The 12221-nt window shown below is 33.3% G+C and overlaps 1 long non-coding RNA gene across 1 annotated transcript in view; it reads left to right on the top strand.

Annotated features, from left to right (window-relative positions):
- LOC129424204 (uncharacterized) overlaps positions 1 to 5604 on the top strand; it is a 136672-nt gene extending 131068 nt beyond the window's left edge. Inside the window, exon 6 of the long non-coding RNA XR_008637993.2 lies at positions 4937 to 5604. This is a non-coding gene — a long non-coding RNA (uncharacterized lncRNA). The remainder of the gene's footprint in view (positions 1 to 4936) is intronic.
- Positions 5605 to 12221: the final 6617 nt, after the last annotated feature.

Below are 12221 nucleotides of genomic sequence, written 5' to 3'. Positions count from 1 at the left end.
ATTACTAACTTGTGAATGCAAGGCAATAAATCACCTATCCCTTCACAAAAACAACTTTTTATTTAAATGTTTTAATGTGTTGACACAAACGACTTTATTTTTCATTGATACAATAAATGCGTATAGTAATGTCATTTCTTGATGACGTCAGGAACCGGTGAATCGGCTTTTGAACCGGTTCAATGAGCCGAACAGTCCGAAAAGAGCGGGTTCGCGAAAATGAGTCAGACTTTGCATCACTATTATCTACAGACACGCTAAATGTGGTTCTGTGTTTTATTTTGACCACTGTAGTAAAACCATGGTTTGTTTTTGTAATGGGCTTAAAGTTCTACTGGTGACAGATATTTGGCTACACTCATTCTATAAAGACAAAACTAGCTGTGCTATACAGTCAGTAGCAATCACTGTAGATCTGTAGTCTGTAATCAAATAATACATACAAATAACAGTGTATCTAAAAAAGGGGCGTGACGTTTCCGGTAGGTGGTTAGAGAATCACAGCACAGTGGGCCAGCTAACCAATCTGAACATATTACATATAACCAGGAACTCAAATGCCTGTTTTTAGGGGTTTTGGATAGAAGGAATACAGCAAATGCAAAAATCTTGCAAGAAGTTAGGTTTAAGGTTTGGTGATAGGACTACAATAAAAACAGCGGTACTGGCTAAATGGCTACAGCCTAAATCCTGTGAAATGCTTAGGTTAGGGTTAGGTTTGGGGGTAGGTTTAGGATAAAAACAGGGATTTTGGCATTTGCTGTATCCCTTCTCGCCACAAAATATTTTAGGAAAATGGAAACGTGTATAATTACGGAGCCCTAAGGGGGCATGGAGCAAAAAATAAATAAAGTTTAGTTACACATGCGCATGTGAAACTATCGCATGCTTACGTGAAACTATAGCGCGCTCACATGAACCTTTCGCTTTCACGTGAGCACGCGAAACTAAACTTAAAAAAAATTCTGCATCTGAAGGTTTCGCGTGAGCACATGAAACTTAGATTTTTTTTACTCCAATGTCACCTTAGGGGCTCGGTATATAATAAAGGTAAATTATGTGGAAAATACGTTTTTTTTATCGAAACATGAACACTTTACAGTGCACCCCTTAATACAATCAAACCTTTATAAACAGCCAGTTTACCAAGCCTTTGGGGGCATGCACATCAAGGTGTATACTTTCAATTGTTCTGCTTTTCAAAAACGGCAGCAGCTGGCGGATATTGTCCGCGCTGAGCACCGACAACTTACTCTGCCTTAAAAAAATTTTACTTAAAATTTTCAACATTATGTGAAACGCTTAGTTGGCCAATGTCACTTCTCACTCTGCCGTCCAATCTCAGTGGAGGAGGGGCGGGCCAAATATCACAACATCCAACCCGCGTAGTTCAACGATTGATAAAGAAAGCAGAAGTATCATAGCAACCAAAGCGCTTAGCTATAAAAAGCTGCCAAGTGCGTACAGTCGGAGCGTTTTCTGCCGCGCTTTGGTGTACACGTCCCCTTTTTTTAGAGCTTCGCCATGTTTAATAAAATGATTCGTGTTAACAGAAGGAAGGGGGTTATATACATCTACAATGGCCTGGGGGTGAGTAAATTAAATTAAATGAATACGTTTTTATATTTGGGTGAAATATTCCTTTAATGCAGAAGTATACTTACGTGAATGTACAATGATTTAGTAAAACAGGTTTCTTGGAAGCTTCAAAATCATAAAGTGTAATACATTCGCTTAATTGTGGCAGGGAGCAGAAGCAGCCGTGAAATCGTATCTGTTTGTTTGTATGCATGCGAGTGTTTTTGTTTGTGTGCGGGTGGGTCTTAATTAAGCAGCTTGGCATAATGTTGACAATCTGTAATGTGATGAAGAGTATCTCACTGGGACTGCTTGAGTGATCTTAATGAAGAGAACATCAGGTGCTAATTAGCTCACATTAAATGTCCCAATATAAATATGGCTGTTTGCCAAATGTGTGTGTTTGACAGGCAAGAGGTAACTTTGTGTTTTCACACAGATGACTGAAGTCTGGTCGGTTACTGCCACCTGGTGGTCATGACTCAGTAGATCTGACATCCAGTAGAGAACATCTAATGATACTGATGCCAGATATGTTCCTGGAGCTTTGTTGGTAAAGCATTCACTCTTAGATGGATGTGTTAAAAACAACACATTAGTGTTGATTCTGGGATTGTGTTGTCCCAGAATCCACCCATCTCTGTGTTATTATTAAAACAACACATTTTGTGTTACTTTTAACACAACTTCTGTTTTATTTTAACACAAAATCAATATAAAATGACACATAATATGTTAAAATTACACATAATGTGATAAAAGCTTAACACAAAAAGATGTGTAAAAAATGTACACATGCCTTTTAAGAGTGTTGTGTAGAAGTGCAAATGTTGTTTGATTCATTAATACACTTAAATAAAATATGCACTGAAAAAAATGACTTTCTTACTTGGTATTTTTGTCTTCTTTTTGATAAAAATATCTACAAATTCTTAAATCAAGATGCATTTTCTCGTATGAGCAAAGAAAATAAGTCTAGTTTTTAGATAAAAAAATCACATTTAAGTGAATTTGTGCATAAAACAAGCAAAAAAATCTGCTAATGAGGTAAGCAAATTTTTAAGATTTTTTTCTTGAATTAAGTGTTTAAGAAAAAAGTTTAAGATTTTTTTGCTTACTGCATTGGAAGATTTTTTTTTTTTTTTGCTTGTTTTAGACTTATTTTCTAAGGTCATTTTATCAAGACAATGCATCTTGACTTAAGAATTTTAAGATTTGTACTTAAAACAAGACAAAATACTAAGCAAAAAAGTCATTTTTTTAGTCTGTATACCTTGCAATGTAAGTTGCTTTGTATAAGCGTTTGCCAAATGTATAAATGTGAGTGCCAGATGCTTTTTTTGACACCTGCACTTTAAACCTGTAAAAAATGCAGCATTTTTGTCAAATCAACATATATTTTTGTGTTACTTTAACTCAGACCTGATTTTTTCAATGTTTCATCAGTGCGTCTTATTTTGATTGGTTGATCAACATTTTTATTGGTTTTATCACAAAACGTGATGTCCATTCCAGTGGACGCAGGGTCTGAAGGAGTTAAAAATAAAAAAATTATAAGTTATGTCAACTTATCACAGACAAAACTTAAAATGGTAGGTTTTTACTTAATTGCTGCATTTTTTTTACAGTGTGTGGTAGTAGACAAGTGTGTTAATCTTGGTTATTGATGATTTATAACATGTTACATTTACACATGTAGAAGGCACTTTTATCTAAAGCGACTAATGCAGCGTTCACACCAGCCATGGTAGAGGCGTCAAGCGTGAGTGATTTCAATGTTAAGTCAATGTGAAGATACGTTAATGCGCGTCTGGTCTTGCGGCGCAAATGAGGCGTTTAGCGTGGTAGACGCGATTCCGCCTCATTCCCGCATCTAGTTTGTGCAAATGGTGCGAATTGAGCGTTGCATGCGGGAAACGTGCGAGTTGAAAAATTTGAACTTTGGCGGAAAAACGCACCGCGTTAACCAATCAGAAGCTTGCTCTAGTAGTGATGTGATTACAGGAAGTAAGCGTAGTCGCAGAAGCCCCTCCCATGATGCAAATTTCCGGGTGAATGTCTTTGGCTGCGTCCGAAACCGCATACTGTATAGTAGGTACTGAATTAGAAGTACCTACTTATTTTGCGTTAAAACAGTAGATACCATATAGTATGAATCCTGGTAGTATGAATGAGATTCGGACGTACTACATCCGCCATGTTGCTACATCATGTGACATACGTCGTCATCACATCATGTCATTTCAGCGCGAAAACAGTTGCATACCTCTTCTTCTTCGTTGGATAACTCTTCTCCCGGGGCATCATGGGATAGTAAAGCGTCCATCGTATGCACACTGCAAAATCTAACCGGAAGTAGTAGGTCATCCGGGTACTTTTCGCATACTGTTTTTCGAATACTATGTATTCGGACATACTACTCACCTCGCCTACTGCTTTTCGCGTACTATATAGTATGAAGTAGGTGGTTTCGAATGCAGCATTGGTGACTAGAATTTCACGAACTGCTTTCAGGCGTAAATGAAGCTAGTTAACTCAAAATGTTCAAGCGGGAAACTAGACGTGGTAGACGTGAATTTGATGCCTCAAACGCAGCTGGTGTGAACCCACGGTTACAGTGCTTTACAAGGTATACTGTATAATTTGAATTAAGTTTAATTAATAATTTAATTTAAGTGCAAAAAGGAATTTTTACAGTGTGGAACACACATACTGATAGGATAAATGATGTGTAAGTCACTTTGGATAATGCAGTGTACAAATGTAAGTGTCATTTTTGTGTTGCCAGGATTTTTGCAAACCAGTTGTTATCACTTAAAGGTGTAGCGGAGGACTTTCTCGAATTTTAGAAAAAAAAACGCCTTCTCCACTTTTTAAAAAAATGCCATTGCGCAACACTCCTGATTGACAACTAGGAGGACCAATAGTCTTGATGATCCACCCGGAAAAAGAAAATCCTCCGCAACACCTTTAAAAAAGCTGAATCTCACAACAAGCCAGACAAGAGGTTTATGTGTTCATCTACCAGTTTTATTTATAAGTGTCATTTTGGTTGTGATAATGAATGTTTAGTAACACTCACTTTGAATATTTTAAAGACATATTGTGTAAATATTGGACAGAACACACCAGTGGGTTAAAATTGGCCCAATGCTGGTTGTTTTAACCCAACTGCTGGGTTATTATAACCCATGGTTGCATAACAACAAACGAACTTAGGGTCAATTTTAACCCAGCACTTGTTCTATCCAATATTATCTAGCCATTTTTAGAGTGCAATTTCTCATTCTCAGAGCTATAACAATCATCTTGGTCTTTATTCATCTAAAGCCTCCTTTTCTCTTTTCTCCACACACAGTGATATCAAATGACGGCCCTTCATCTGTCCACAGCCCTCCCACCTGAACCCCAAGGGGAGCTGTATGTGGAAAGGAGGGTGTCCAATGAGGGAGGGGGCAGGTCATTGGATCTTTAGATAATCAGTATGGGCTAATGACCCCTCCAGAGAGATTGTGTCTAATCCACTGAGCCTTTGGGAACACTTCTCTCTACCCCTTACCATCGCTACTGAATACTGAAAGTGCGGTGTGCACATGTGGTGAAGTGGGGGGTGACTACATTCAGAAACAATTCACATGTCTTTACTGGAAGCTAGGGATGCAACAACGCTGTCTGGACTGCAAATGAACAACAACTAGTGTGGCTACTTTAGCTATAGAAAGCAATTAACAAAAAAACACATTCTATTATAGTCAATGTTTTGTTTACATTTATGCATTTTGGGGCACCTTTATGGTTCAGTGACAAAAATGCATGCATCAGGTTTATTTCAATGCACAGTGTATTTATGTTAATTATATGCATTCAAAAATTAAATTTGCACCATTTTTATGAAAGTTCAGACTGAATGGACCTGAAAATGTAAAATGGTGTAACTGCCAATTGTGCCAAAGAATGAGAAATATTACATATTTTATCCACCTTGATGGCATGTAAGCGTAATCATAAATAAAACATTTTAAATTATCATTGTATTAGTTATTTCTAAATGTAAATTTAAATGCCTATTTTATATTTGTCCAGAAAAAAACAGCTCTGTTTTCTAAATGATCTTTGACAGATGATGTAAAAATGTATGTAAAAAATCATATTACACTAAACAAGATGTTTGTATTTTATTCCACATTTTTTATAAATATATTTATATTTTAATAAAAAAATTCTAGTTACACCAATTGACACAGACCGGTTACCACATTAACATTTTTGCAATTATCCCCCAAATATTCTTTCAAAATGAAATAAAACCAGAAGTTTTAGACGTGGTCCTCAAACAAGAGTATGTATGCAAGTAATCGGGAATTTATTTAGAAATTTTAACTCTTTTACATTTAATTGAACCATACGGACACAAAACAATTATTGACCCTCATGCAAAATGATTATAAGTGCATTTAAGGTATATATTTTATTAGTATATGTGATCCCCGGACTAAAACCCATGACCTTAGCTTTGCTAAAGCAATGCTCTATACTAACTGAGCTAGGAACCATTTTAAGGTTTTTATAGAGGTGAATAAGATATGCTTTTGCAGACTAGTCCATACGGTTCATATAAAAACAGTTGTGGATCTAAAATCATTTATAGTAAATCACTTTTACAAATTCTGATCATAACGTCTCACATTTTTCATTCACGTCTCACACATTTCATCTATCTTCAAAAATACCAAATTTTGAGCAAAAAGCTGAAATAATTGCATTTTTGTAAAGGAAATTTTGTTAGAGATCAGATTCATAATGGTTATCAAAACATACACGGAGTTTAAAATCAATTTAATTAGTTTTTGCTTCAGTTTTGTTATAAATTGAGTAAGTGCGTCATCTAGTGGAATTTCAGATTACCGTAAAAACTCGCCAGGAAAGCATCATTGGCAGGCAAATGTTTTCTCTTAATTGACAAAATAACTCGTAAATTCCGAGGAAAGAGATAAAAACTAAATAAACTGGCATTGGTCTTTTTACATGATAATTATTTTGTTGTTAAGAAAATGTTGGCTACACTTTTAGAAAGACTTGTCAAAATATGGACCCCAGCTGTCACTGGGGCAGTACCCCAAAAAAGTCCTAATATGTACCATTGGGTACAGATATGTATACGTTTGAGGTACCAACATGTACCTCTGAGGGACTAAAATGAAGTTCAAAGCTGTACTTTTAGAAAGGTACTGCCCCTGTGACAGCATATGCATATTGACGTGTTTTTCATGTGATTTTACAATGGCTATGTAAATTTGCAGTATACTTCTGTAATTTTACCAGTTTTAAATGTATTTCAAAAACCGGGGAAAATCTGTAAAATAAAACGGTACAGTTTTTTACAGTATAATATTATCATATTATCATAGTCGACTTTGTAAATTATATTGCAGATATTACACTGAAAAAAATATTCATTGAATTTAATCAATTTCTTTTAAGGTAAGTGGTTGCAATCAATTTATTTAAGCTACATTTAAACAAAAAAGATTAGTCAAGTAAAATAAAATATAAAACTTTTGTTTAAATGTAACTTAAATAAATTGATTGCAACCACTTACCTTAAAAGAAATTGATTAAATTCAATTAATATGTTTTTCAGTGTAATATCTGCTATATAATTTGCAAAGTCGACTATTGGCTTTGTGCAAATGCTCAAAAGTCTACCAATGTAAGACAAAAAAACCTATTTTATATATAACACATGCTTGCTCACATGTTCTGTATTGAGACTGACAGCATGCCCTTATGCTAAGATGTATTGAAATCGACAGCATCTTTTTCTTAATTAGCCAACTAACACACTGGAACACTAGCTGATCAATACTCAAGTGTTTGGCTACAACACAGTGTTTGAACAACACCATTCTTCCTCTTGTGTCTGAGAGCTTGTTTTATCATCTTCTCAATTTTGCTATTTGTCTATTCATAAGTGATCTTTGTCTTTTAGAAATATAACAGCATATCAAAGTCTTTTCATCATCTATTCATCAAACTTCCCTATTCTTACTTTCAAGAATAATTCATCCAAATATGAAAACTCTCAATTTAATCTTAAATCTAATTTGTTCTTGCTTGTTTTATAGTTGTTTTATGCACATTTTGTCAAAAAACTACAATAACCAATAAGATTATATCACAGATATGGGATGCATTAATTTTTTAAAGTGCACCTATTTCATTTCTAAAATAAAATGTTATTTTGTGTATTTGGTATAACACAATGTGTTTGTGTGGTTTATGGTTATAAAAAAAAGTTTTTTATTTTTTTATTTTAATATTTTTTTGTTTAAATGTATAGCTTAAATAAATTGATTGCAACCACTTAACTTAAAAATATTGAGTAAATTAAATGAATAATTTTTTCAGTGTAAACATTTAAGTTGGATCCAATCAAAAATATACATTTAGAACTCTTGAAATTATGTAGAGCACAAACACATAAAATAATGACTTTAGAAATACTAACATTAAGTAAACTGTATGTACAAATTATATTTCAACATTCATATTTTTAAGTGAATCAAGCAATCATTTTTACCAGTGCATTACTGAACCTAAACATAACATTTTATAAAAAATGTGTAAAGGTTTATAAAGGTTATAAAAATGCTCATTTACAAGATAAACATGTCTGATACACTTACTAGGGCGGTTTCCTGGACAAAGATTAGACCAGTCCTAGACTTAAATAAATCTAAAATCTGTCCAAAAGAAAAACAACTTACACTGACATATCTTAAAATACATCGATGTCCTTTGTTTTGCCTCAAAATTCACACAGGGTAATGTTTTAAGTAAAGCTTGTTTGTTAAAACCAGTTATATTTCCTAATTAAACTAAGGCCTAGTCCTGGCTTAAACTAATCCCTGTATGAGAAACCACCCTAAAGGGTTTTGCATCTGAACCTCTTATATATTAATCCACTGAAGTCGTTTAATGATGGATGTTTGTGCTTTATGGCGTTTTATCATGTTGGCTCCTACAGAAGATAACATGATGGCATTTTATTGTAAAATTATTTGTTTGTGTTCAATTAAAGAAATCAAGTCATATAAATCTGGGATAAGTATAGGAGAAATTGTTCATATTTGTCGGATAACTAACTAGTATGTTATCAGACCGCGAGTTTATGACATCTATCCAATAAATAGTTTACTTCAGGATTACTCATCTGGGAAATTCAGGAGTTGCAGTAATAGTTTTTATAGTTATATTTTTTTAAATTATAGGGTGGGGTAAACTGTGTAATGTAATATGTGATATAAATAAATCTTAAATGTAAACAGCTCATATCTTTTTAGATCATGTTTCACTTTGGCCACCATGTGTAAGAAACACTTTTAGTACTCTGTCTTCATGCTGTTTCTGGAAAACTTTGGCAAAGCTCCAATGATGAAATGATTTATTTCCTTTGACTCAAAGCACAACAAGTACAGAGTTTTATTGTGTTTCTCGGAGACATGAAGGCACGCAAGTGTGTGTACTGAGAAATTTCAGAATGACGTGAACTGTAAGTCTCAGGAATGATTGACAGATCAGTTTTGACAGATTTTCATGTAAAAATGAAAAATGGTGACTCGTGCTTTTTCTTAGCATACAAATAAGCAAATGTTTTTGTGCATGCAAAGTTTCTCTGTTGTACAGTAGAGGGTAGTGTCAGCCTTAAAGAAACAAAGAGGTTTGAGGCGGTCTCCATCTGTGAAACAGCCTTGTGCCCCAGTTTCAAAAGCATCAATCTTAAAGTGAAAATGAATTTCAATGAGTAACAATAGCTGGTGGATTCACTGTAAAAAAGATTTGTTGGTTCAACTTAAAAAAGTAAGTTACCTTGATGCCTTAAAATTTTAAGTTCATTTAACTCAATATTAGTTGACTCAAAAATAGTTGTGTTAAACTTTCTGTCAACCAGGTAACCAACTTTTTTACAATGTTGAATTAGGAGTGCAAAAGTTGTGAGTTTGGATACATGCGTGGCGAAATGCATACATTTAAGGAAGTTTAAGCTAATTAATTTAACTTACTAGTTAATGCTACCTGCCAAGGCAAACAGTACACTGAAAAAAAATGATTCATTCAATTTGCTTAATTTTTTTAAGGTAAGTGGTCTCAATCATTTTATGTAAGCTACATTTAAACAAAAAAAATTCAAAAATACAAAAAATAACTTTTGTTAAAAAGTAGCTTAAATAAATTTATTGCAACCGCTTACCTTAAAAAAATTATTAAATTGAATGAATAATTTTTTTTCAGTGTATGCAGGATATAATTTATGACTTTGTCCCAATATACTTTAATATTTGTGCTTTAACTTAAAAGTATCTACTTCTTTTGTAACAATAAAGCATTTTTGTAAATATTTCTAGGCTGATTAAAGAAATTGGAATAATTTTATCTTAAACTATAACGTTTGTTGATAAATACTGTCTAATTCTTTCATAATCTTTAAAATTCAATCAACACAATACATTAAACCACATTAAACCTGACTTTTGTCTGTTCTCCTTGCGACCAAAACAATATCAAACGAACAAAAGAAATCAAGTTTTCAAATCTGTTTTTCCATTACGTAGGAAGACCATTTCAGACGTCCAGGTCTCAGGGACTTGTGAAGGCCCAAAAAATATATTATTCAAAACAAAACTGAGGACACTGGATGACATCACAGTTAAGACCACAAACAGCAAACGTCTCTGCTAACACGTGACGCCTTTTTTTGTATTAACAAATCGTCGTGTTTATCCTCATAACTGATATTGATACTTATGTTGATTTTCATCATTCTTTCTGGTCTCAATCATTCTGTTATCAACATCTATAATATCTAATAGCTTTGACAATATATTTTTACCCAAATTTGTATTGCAAAATATTAATGGTTATGCATGGCAATTCTAGATAATTCCAACCCAACGGTTGGCTTTGTCCATATAAGAGCAAACAATGGATTGAAACAGCCCAGCATTGTTTAGAGTTTATGCAATAACAATATTAGGGGTGCTTGTTGCATATTTTGCTGTATTAGGCGTATACCAATATACATGCCTAGCATTTTCTCAGAATGAAAGCAGGTTGTTTTGAAAAGACTAAGGTGTGGCTCTGATTTGTACTTTACATTGTGCTGTTAAATGAATGTAGCGTTTTAATAAATGGGTACAGCCCAAGGGTGTAGTGATCATGAACGTGCAGTTCAGATTCAGTTTAATGCGTGAGGTCATGATATATCCATAGCAACTCATCACACTGCACTGTACAAAGTTGGATCAACGGTTATTCAACTTAAAATGTTACTTTAGTTGCATTTTTTAAGTGTTACCAATTGAAGTATTTTTTTTAAGTTGATCCAACTTAAGTTGATTTCACTTTTTAAAAGTGTTTGAATACTGTATAAATTACACATTTAGATTATTTATTATACTTCATATCAGAGATATTAAAATGCAGTGCAGTGTTTTTTTTTTTTTTTTTTGCTTGTGTATGGGTGCCTCCCTTTGAGGCTCCACCAATGAAATGCATCACATAAAACAATATCAAACTTAGAATTTGTATTCATTAAAGCAGATTAAATTGTACAATATTTAGCACACTTTTTTAAAATTCATTAATAACTCCACACTTTTGTTCTTGAAAAAAAATATCTGTATGTACATTCTAAAAAGTTATTTATAACCCAGCGTTGGGTCAAAAAGAGATGAACGCAACCAACAAATGGGTTAAAACAACCCAGCATTTTGGGTAGAAAAAACCCAGCAGGTTGGGAAGGGATTGGAAATGTAAAATATAATCTCTGTACAAATATTAACATTTGTCGTTGAATAATAAAAATATATGTAAAAAAACAGCATAAATTACAACCCAATGGGTTGGGTTCATCCCTTTTTGGCCCAAAGCTGAGTTGAAAAGTCACTTTTTTTTAGAGTGTATTGTTGTGAAAAAAAACTCAAAAAGCAAATGAGTTCACTGGGTTCATTATCTGGGGTTTATTTCCAATGTTGGTGTAGAGTGACTGAATATACTGTATATCATCCTATGACGTGGGTCTTCAACAAGGGGTCCAGGGCTTCTTGTGGGTCTGTGGTGAAATTATAAAGGGTCCTTGAATATTGTTTTATTTTATTTTTTATTATTATTAAATGAGTCATTAAACAAAAAATGCATAGGCTAATAAAAACATTAAAATATGATTAAAATTAAATACATAAAACATCGGTAGCACTTTATTTTACAGATCGATAATAACTGGGTAATGTTATGGTAATATATAAGTAATTTCATTGTAATATTTTTAATCTACATATTACAAAAAAATTAAGTAGGAACCGTAAATATTGTATTTTACAGCCATGTAGTTTCTGTTAAATTATTTTATTTCTTTTGAGGTAGTAAAACATCAAATTTTACCACATAACAACTTCAATGACTTGGAAAGTCTTTTGTTATTATGCAATAACATTGCAAGTAACCATGTACTTACCAACATTTTACTCCTTTATAACACCATCAGGCTGGTGTAATTACACAAATACTTCACAATAAGTAAATGCTAAACATTTATTCATATATTCACTACATTTATAACTATTTTATTATACCTTTAAATAAAC

Source organism: Misgurnus anguillicaudatus, chromosome 9 (assembly GCF_027580225.2).
Source record: "Misgurnus anguillicaudatus chromosome 9, ASM2758022v2, whole genome shotgun sequence".
NCBI lineage: Eukaryota > Metazoa > Chordata > Actinopteri > Cypriniformes > Cobitidae > Misgurnus > Misgurnus anguillicaudatus.
Note: the sequence above shows the minus strand (reverse complement) of the source record. Positions and strands in the feature narration are given on the sequence as shown.